We start from the raw sequence: 8,294 nt of genomic DNA on the forward strand, positions 1-8,294 counted from the left end.
AATAACCCACTATACCACCAGGGTTCCTGGGTCCTGAGACAGGGAATGCTTAATTGTATTCCTGGGATTCATTTGTTCTTTTCTTTGGGAGGCAAAGATCCTGGACTCTGGGTCTAGATGATACAATTATTAATGATATGTAATTCTTGGCAAGTTGTCAGGCAGCTAACTTGTGACCCATATAACCAATAAACCATGAAGCAGATACCTGCTTTTCTCTATTTAAAATAAAGAATGAAAGGCAGACAGACAGGCAGACCGAAGAACCACGGTTGGAAGATTCTGAAAACCTGTTTTCAGTGTTGATTCCAGAGGATGACCGCTGGGTGGGTTGGGAGCAGGAGAAAATGAGGACACATTTTTGATTGCATCCTTCCCCGGTGAGATCACTTTCTATATTGAGTGTTTGTTTTCAGAGTTGTTATGGAAAATGTGAAATGGCAGAACTCTTCCCCAGGAAGACTAGCCCACCCCCAAACACATGTTTTTGCTTTTCTCGATTTCACTGATGACCTGGAAAAGTTGTGTGGTCTCAGGGGAGAAACCCTTTCAGAAACGCCCGTCTGCAATGCGCCCTGGCTTTCCACCAGCCCATCGCTTAAGCAACAGGAAAGTGGCATTTCTTCAGCGCTGAGGCTTTCCGACGGAGGGAAGAGAACACTCCTGCCTGAGCATGTTGACTGCGGATTCAAGCAGAAGGAGACCTGCGGGGACAGGAGAGCGCTTTGTTCTGTACACGCCAGCTCAGCATTAGTCAGAGCGGCCTTCATGACATCTAACAGCAAGAACAACAACAGAGAGGATGATGTGGCAAGACAGCCTCTCCCACCCAAAGTGGATGTGGATCTAAGGAAACTTCTGGGCACTTGAGTTCGAAGGCATGGGAAGAGTTTTCCGCATGTAAAAATGTTGTCTCAGAAGCTGGTAATTCCAAGCATGGTAAACTTGTTCAGTAGGAGTACTGCTTAATGCTAGGGAACACGCCTCGTGTTCCAAAGGAGATCCTGCTCAGGAATGTGATCGTGAGACTAGAACGAGGCTGTCAGAGATGGAGATAAGCAGACTTAGTGCTGTTAGCAGAGTCAGACTCCGCCTGGCAATGGCCGTGGGTAAGTCGATCAGGGCTTCTCAACAATAGGTTTGTTGCAAACAATTGCGGGGCAGGATATCAGAAACTCAGGCTGGGGTGGCATTGGTGAGAGAGGGGAGGATATGAGGAAGGGAGGGGAGGCAGTTTTGGAGAAATACTTTTATAGTTAAAAACAGACAAAAACGGGAGGGAGGGGGAAATGAGGTGATACCAAGGGCTCAATCAGAAAGCAAATGTTTTGAGAATGATGATGGCAACAAATGTGCTTGACACATGGATGGATGTATGGGTTGTAATAAGAGTTGTACAAGCCCCTGATAAAATGATTTAAAAAAAAACAGACAAAAACTAGGTGAGCCAGAATTTGTCTCTTCTGTCATGAACAGTCACTAATTGTCTAGGGTCCCATCTGTCTGAGACTCCCCTGTGCCATCACACCTCAAAGAATGAGTTACCCCGGTGTGGATGGAGGCTGTTCCTAGATATTCCCTGGGCTGTGCAAATGTCATTGCTTAGCTGCTAATTGAAAGGCTGGAGGTTCAAGTCCAGCCAGGGGCACCTTGGGAAAACAGCCTGGTGATCTACTTCTGTGGAATCAGCCATGGAAAATCCTACAGAGCACAGTTCTACTCTGACACCCAGCAGGCTACCGGTATGCCTGTATAGCCGTTGGCCATACTTTTGCTCTTTGGAAATCATGTAGCCAAAATCTGCTGCCTCTTCCCCTAGTGCATCCTTCAAATATCTGATGTCAGGTCTCTTCTAGTCAACCATATCCTCTTTTCTGTGAGCCCTCTCTATGCCCATTGAGGCCAGTGCATTTGGAAAACAAACCCTCGATCCGGAGTTAGTCAATGGTAATGTTAATCATGATAACTTCAATCCTAATGCAGATTGTTAGGTTTGCCTCCACCAAAGCTGGGGCTGGAGCTGGAGGGTGGGCTTGAACCTCCAACCGATAGGATAGTAGCCAAATGGCTCACTGTTGTGCTAGTAGGGCTCGTTGATACTAGTGTATTCAGTAGTAGTACTGAGTAGTAGTAGTTAATTATTGTTTTTGTTTACATTTTCCTCATGGCAATGCCTCTGAGTGTGCCCTCAGAGCAGCTGGTGGGTTTGAACCACTGACGTTGTGACTAGCAGCCCCACATCTAGCCCAGAGTGCACAGGATCCCTGTGGGCAGAGCGTTACGTGTTAGGTTGTGTAGCACATCGTCAACAATTCGAAACCACCAGCCACTCCGGCAGGAAGATGGTGCTGTCTACTCCCGTAGCAGGTGCAGTCGCAGAAACTCACAGCAGTTCTACTCTGTCCTAGAGGGTCTCTATGAAGATGGCAGCGACTTCATTAATGGTCATGGACGCGGGCGCAGCAGTTAAAGCCCTTGTCTACTGTTTGAAAGGTTGTCCGTGTGACCCCTTCATTCCTTCTGTGGGAGAAAGTAGCAGCCGTCAGTTTTCATAAAGATGTACAGCGTTGGAAACCTCTTGTTGGTCAGCGCTGTGCAGTTGGTTCCTACTCTTTGTGACCCTCACCCAGCCCGGCCCGGCTGGTGCTCACCTCCCTACTGCTCTCCTGTTTGAGCACGCGGTCGCCTCCACTGTGGCAAGCGGGCCAACTTTAAGGGGCAGGGCTACGCTGTCATATCTGGTCACCACGAATCAGAACAGACTGCTCAGGGAGGGGCTCGCTTTTGTTTGTTTGCTTCCATGGTGTTAGAAACCCTCTCGCTCCAGGGAAAGAGATGAAGATCAAGTATAGCCCAAAGTGCAGGACTGCGCATTGGATAGCAGATGTATGAAGGGCCTTCAACATTCGTGGGTAAGTGGAATTGAAGCATCCTCCCCACAGCAGGCTCCCACGTCTTCTCTGGGTTCGGTCATTCACTGCAATGGCCATCCAAAACTCACCGTGTTTATAGTCAAAATGGTTTCTGACGGAAGCCCTGTAACTCAGGATCAGAAACAAGTTGGAGGTAGCCCATAAAAGGACATAGTTTATCACCGGGCCAGCCTCCAACCAGCATAGGTCTCAGCTCCTGTCTTGCCACGCCCATAGGAAGGTTGTGCATCCGGGCCTCGCCTCTGCAGCCTCACTTTAGGTCTCTTAAAGAGAAAGGTCTGCAGGGAGCTGGACTGACCCAGTGGCTGCAGCAGTGGGCTCAAGCGTAGGAACACTCGTGAGGCTGGCCGAGGGCAGGGCAGCGGCTCATTCTGCTGTGCATGGGGTCACTGAGGGCCAGACGAACTCACTGCCCCACACCACAACAGCTCCACCGACAAGTGCCCACTTTGCCAGCAAATCTTGTGCCGACGATGCTCAGTCCTCTTGTTCTGTGGGTTAGCAAGCCCACGGCTGCCCTCTGCCAGTCCCATCGCACTGCCATCTTATGGCACTGCCGGCTCTTGCTGCCGCCAGCTTGAGCTATTGTAGAGCTGCCCTCTGCCTCCTGAGACTGGAAGGTTCTTACCAGAGAGACTTCTGATCTAAAGGACACGCTGTCCTCCAGGTTCCTCACGAGGAGAGTGAGGTCCCCCTCAACCACGGTGGGATTGGCTTTTTATAAGCCGACTGCTCCCACAAAAGTCACTCACTGACCAATCAATCCCCTCTGCAGACCACAGTTATGTGGTTTCCTTAACAACCACACAAATCCTCCTAGGGGTGTAATGTCCCTTATTGATACGATAAACCGTGCAGTCTCAGCAAAGGTTTCACCTCTCATATGTGCAGATTTTACTGCTCAGTCCTTGGGAATCCTCCTGGTAAAAGTGCAAAAACCACAACCAAGAAGGCCAGATATGAAGAGAAACCCACTGTCCTGCAATTTGGGTCTATGATTCATTTTGAGTGAATTTTTGTGAAAGTTTGCACGTCAACATCCCATTTTACTAATGCCATTTAGTCCTTTATCCATGGAACTGGCCCCGTGTCTTTGTCAAGCATGAGCCGACGGAATCTGCGTGGGCAGTTCATTGGATTTTGAAGGTATTCTTGAAAGTGATTCTTGGGGAAATTAGTTTTGATGTATTTCCACTACTATGTGTCATTCAATTTTATGAAACTATTTTTATCCATGTGCTATGGTGTCAGCCTTTGAAAGTGAAATCTCATAATAATAACAATATTTCCAACTTCAGTTTTCCTCCCTTGCAGTTTGACTAATAGAAGAGGAGAATGGGAAAGGAAGCTGCTGAAGAACTCTACGCTCACAACTTTGTTTTTCTCACGAGAGAAGCAGAGATGCTTAAAGTTCCATCTCCGGGAAACGACAGCCACTCACCAATGATCGGTGACTCATCAAGGCATACAGCTGGGCCTCTGACCTCCCCGATCCGATCCTCCTCGTCTAAGCAGAGGCTTTTTGCCTTTTCTGGCCTTGTATTTTCCAGACTTACTAATTCAGCGGTAAACATACTTCAAGCGACAGAATAGTTTATATTATTCACAAGGCTGCAGTAACTAGAAATCTAGCCCAGGGGAAATCACTCTGAGAAGCTAGGTTGGTGAGAGCACATCTAATATGTGTTGGCATCCTAGCAGATAATTAGCCTATTTTTGATCTGTGGCCAAACTGCACCTATAAAACATCTATTAACAAATTCAAAAAAGTTTGCTTCTAGTCATAAAAGGAGCTCAGTAAGAAAATATGGGGCTCATATGTGCAATCCACTCTTGTTCCTGGGAAACCAGCCCCATCGGCATATCATAGCGATCCCTAGTAAAAAAGATGATTTTCACATCAGTAAAACAACAGTGCATCGAACCTTGCGGGGGGTGGGCGGTGGTGGTGGTGAGATATGGTGTTGGTGATGACTCTGATTTGTTCACAGAAAAGAGGTATGAAAGGAGAACGCTGCTGGGAACAAGGGCCTGGGATTGCTTGTCACCATTCAGCCAGAGACTGAGACCAAGCAGATCTGAGAAACTCCAGCGAACTGTGGGGCTTGCTAGCTCCAAACTGCTTTGAAAACCCAGTGAAAACCAAACAGATTTGATACCTGAGGGGACAAAAAGCAGGTTTTCCAATGACAACAGGAAATAAGTAATACCCCAAACTCTGTGACAAAAAGTAGGTTTGACAATGATCACAGGTAACAATTTTCTGTACATAACTTCCTCCCAAGGTTTATGTTTATCAGGAATTTAACATTTACCAGCCCAGCAATCCCGGAAGTGCTGTGCTCCACTGCTTGTCAAAGTGGGGGGAAGCTTCATGCCTGGCCACCGATCTTAATGGCCTTGTTTACTGCCTTCCTGCATTAGAAGACCATCCCTATTGATCAAGGGTAAAGGGATTTTTTTCCTGTTTTATTTTTACTGTTATAAATCATTTTACTGGGGGTTCTTACAGCTCTTATAACAATCCATACGTCAATTGTATCAAGCACATTTGTTGCCATCATCACTTTTAAAACATTTTCTTTCTACTTGAGCCGTTTGTATCAGCTCCTCTAGTTTCCCTCTCCTATCCTCTCACCCTTGAGAACCCTTGATAAATTATAAATTATTATTTCATATCTTACACCATCCCCTGTCTCCATTCACTCATGTTTCTATTGTTTGCCCCCCTTAGGGAGTGGAGTGTTATGTGCCCATCATGGCAATGGGTCCCCACTCTCTCCCCCTTCTCTCCCCACTCCCCCCTCCTCTCCTGGTATTGCTACTCCCATTACTGTTCCTGGGGGGTTTATCTGTCCTGCATTTCCTGTGTTTCCAGCTCTTGTCTGTACCAGTGTAGGTGCTCTTGTCTTGCTGGATTTGTAAGGTAGAATTGGGATCATGATAGTGGAGGAAGGAAGCATCCAAGAACTAGAGAAGTTGCATGTTTTGTTGGTGGTACACCACACCCTGACTGGTTCACATGGACCTTTTCCTACTTTTGAAGTCCTAGCTGGGACAAAGATCGGTCGATCTGCTGCTAGTGATGACTTAGAGACAATTTGTTTTGCTTTCTGTGGTCTCTGTAGAGTTAAGCCCCACGGTCATGAATCATTTGGAACACCACTATGGACTCCTGCTGAGGCCTTCCTCGTCCCAGTGATTTGTCTTTGTCCTGTTCAAGGATTAATAAAGAGGCTGCTATAAAGTGGATTTAATATTTGGGTCTTTTTCCTCTTAAAACATTTTTGAAGCAAAACCACACCAACATCAATCAATAAAGGCTTGTGAATCATATACTGGTAATCTGAAATTGAAGGAGGGAAGGAATGGCAGCAGAGCCCGCACTGTGCAAATCTGGCTTGCAGAAGGCCATGGGTAACAGTGGAAACCCAAAATACACTTGTGGGACCTACATAGGAAATAAGCCTCTGGTGATTTCCCTCTGTCCATAATCGAGGCATAGGAGGAAAGCGCACACTAAACAGAGTGCATAGGAGCGAGGACGACAGAAGATCCAAAGGGTAAACCTGACTTGAACAGTTAAAAACTTGTCAGTTGGTCCCCCCTTTGTTGCACACTAGCACACTAGGCTTAATCGGGTTTACAACATTTTGTATAATGTTTTATTTTTGTGTGTTCATATTGGGGTTTATCCCAGATGTGCATGTCATTGGGGCTCACCCCTTGAATTTTTGTTATATATATTTTCTTTTTTTCAGTATATGAAACCCAGGATTGATGAACCTATAGGAACAGCAAGTAGAATAAGGCTTTCATGGTGGGGGGGGGGCGGGTATAGTGGTGTTGGGGGCTGGTAAAAAGGGAGCTGATGGCAAATTTAGGAAGGAAAAGACTGTTTGGAAACTGATTGTGGTAGCAATTGTACAATACTGCTTGATGTGATTCAATTATGGAATGACATGATATCTACATTAACTCCACCGCAACAAAAATTACATTAAAAAATAAGAAGCCAACTCCTAGTGACCCTATAGAACAGGGTAGAACAGTCCTTGTGTGTTTCCAAGACTACAGCTCTTTAAGGGAGGCAAACAGCCCTACTTTTCTCCTGAGGATAGACTGGTGGTTTTGAACCATTGATCTTGCAGTTAGTAGCTCAATTCGTAACCAATATGCCACCAGGACTCCTTAAAAATTACATAGAATCCAAGAGGGTTAGGGGAAGGTGGGGGAGAAAGGGGAACGGATCACAAGGATCTTCATATAACCCCCTCCTTGAGGGACAGACAACAGAAAAGTGGGTGAAGGGAGATATCGGACAGTGTAAGACATAAAAAAATAATAATTTATAAAGTATCAGATGGGTTCATGAGGGAGTGAGGTTGGGGAAGGGAGGGAAAAATGAGGAGCTGATACCAAGGGCTCAAGTAGAAAGAAAATGTTTTGAGAATGATGATGGCAACAAATGTACAAATGTGCTTGACACAATGGATGGATAGATGGCTTGTGATAAGAGTTGTAAGAGCCCCCAATAAAATGACTTTTTAAAAATTACATAGAATAGTGCAAACTGGCTCTGTGCATTGGGTGTTGATTTTATTCCTTTATTAAGTTTTATCTGTAACGAGTACCATCATTATCATGCCAGTGCTTTTAAATTTTACTTGCCTATTAGGAATGTCTCCATCATTATAACATAGTCATGATGCTTAATTATAAAACATTATGTATTGAGCCCCCAATGATGCAATGGTGAAGTCAAGTCAAGAGCACAACAGAAAATGTCCAAGTGCCGCTCGAGAAGACAGTGAAATATATAGTAAAATATGCACAGCCGTAGATTTAGAAGATCAGAAAGGATGACACACTCAGCATACCTTAAATGGAAAGAACTCAAGATAAAATTCAAGTCTTGAGTTGCAATACTGAAAGATTTGATGGGCAAAATTTTGAATGATATTAGGAAGCATCAATAAAAAGATGGAAAGAATACACAGTCACGCTACCAAAAAGAAGTAGTTGACATGCCATTAGTTGATATTCAGGAGGTGGCATAGGGATAAGAACCGATGGTACCGAAGTAAGAAATTCAACCTGTACTGAAAGCATTAGCCCAAATCAAGATTTCAGGAATTGATGGAATATCAATGGGAATGTTTCAACAAGCTGGTGAAGTATTGGAAGCACTTATCTATTACAGCTATTCGGCCAACTGTCTGGGAGAGATCCACATTTATACTCATTCCAAAGAAAGGTGATCCAGCAGAATGCTTAAACTATAAGAACAATGTCATTGCTATGAAATGCAAGTAAAATTGTGCTGAGGATCATCTAATGGTTGCGCAGAACAATGACAGG

At 45.2% G+C, this 8,294-nt stretch overlaps 1 long non-coding RNA gene across 1 annotated transcript; it reads left to right on the top strand.

Moving 5' to 3' along the window:
- Positions 1-431: 431 nt before the first annotated feature.
- Positions 432-7,303, top strand: LOC142442670 (uncharacterized). Its single transcript, XR_012783451.1, has 3 exons — positions 432-1,109; positions 2,828-2,912; positions 4,248-7,303. It is a non-coding gene; the product is annotated as an uncharacterized LOC142442670 (long non-coding RNA).
- Positions 7,304-8,294: the final 991 nt, after the last annotated feature.

The sequence above is a fragment of the Tenrec ecaudatus genome, chromosome 3 (assembly GCF_050624435.1).
Source record: "Tenrec ecaudatus isolate mTenEca1 chromosome 3, mTenEca1.hap1, whole genome shotgun sequence".
NCBI classification, from domain to species: domain Eukaryota; kingdom Metazoa; phylum Chordata; class Mammalia; order Afrosoricida; family Tenrecidae; genus Tenrec; species Tenrec ecaudatus.